This window comes from Monoraphidium neglectum, assembly GCF_000611645.1.
Source record: "Monoraphidium neglectum strain SAG 48.87 unplaced genomic scaffold scaffold01520, whole genome shotgun sequence".
NCBI classification, from domain to species: Eukaryota; Viridiplantae; Chlorophyta; class Chlorophyceae; order Sphaeropleales; family Selenastraceae; genus Monoraphidium; species Monoraphidium neglectum.
In genome coordinates, this window is record NW_014012108.1 from 1 (window position 1) to 1,330 (window position 1,330).

A 1,330-nucleotide genomic window follows, 5' to 3' on the forward strand; every position below is an offset into this window, starting at 1 on the left:
CCCGCATATACCCTGGCCGCCGTCGCGTTGCTGGCATGCGCATTCGCCCGCCTTCGCTCGCAAGAGCTTACGGCTATCATGGTTAAATTTTTTGTGAAATTGGTGCATTCAGGGTGGCCTAGAGAAGGGACTAAGCAGCTGCTGCGTTTTTTTTCCAGTGACGCATGCAAGCGCATGGTGCGTGCACCAGCACCCCCTTCAGCGAGCAGGGCTCCGACCGCTTCGGTCGAGCTCGTGCCGGTCGTCGCCCTTGCACTCGATTGAGCTCTTGTCTTCAGCAGGATGGCTGTGAGATGCCCCTCTGTTTGGGTGCCCCCGCCGGTGATGTTCCTCACTCCTTGCGATAAAAGCACGCACTTGGGGCTTTTGTGCACGCCTGCTTCGAACGACGCAAGCGTCCACAGCGTTGAACCTGAGTCACAAATGCTGATGCTTCAAAGTCAAATCTTATGGGCTATGGGCTCCAGAAGCGGGCGACCGCAGGATGCTGTAACAATCTTACAATCAAATCGCATTCCATCATTGGGCGAGCGCAGCGGCGCGACCCCACGCAGCAGTGGAAGGGCGGGACGGGATAGAGTGGGATACATCACGCCTGAGGCAAGCCACTCGAGGGCCAGCACATGGCTGTTGGGAGTGAAGGGGAGGGCAACTGTGCCCACTGCAGGGTTGGCCAGTGGGGAGGGCGGGGCGTGCTTCAGACCGGGTGTGCGTTGGCCTCGTGAACATTACGGGCATCCGCACCATATCTTTGTGCCCCCATACTAAACCACGCTTCAGGACTTGAAGCCAACAGGGACGCTCAGCCTGCGCCTTTGACCCATGGAAGCTGATTGGACATGGGCTGCGGCGCGGCAAACCGGGCCCGAACTGCGCGGGGAGGTCCCCCCAAGCGCACGCGCATACACACACGCGCGCGCACTCACTCACACACACACACACACACACACACACACACACAAGCGCAATGCTTATTTGCGAAAAATGGTGGTTTGGGTTACAGCGCTGGTGGTCGGAACGCCTGGGTCAAGTGGCTGTGGCCCCAACCGCAGCGTCAGACCCGCAAGCATTGAGCAACAGCATGCCCAGCTGCCCCAACCGCTGCCAGCTGCTGCAACAGCTGCTGCTGCAGATGTTGTTGGCCGCAGCCTCCCGGCGACCAGGGCACGTCGCCGAGCCGAGGTGCCGGCGCAGACGGCCCCCCTGACGCGCCCGCCGTGATGCGGCAAACCGCGCGCTTCGCGGAGCCCGGCTGCTGCTGCTGCTGCTGCTGCGGTGATGGCAGGCTGGGCGGCCCGCCACTCACAAGGCGGCCAGCGGCGGCGGCGGG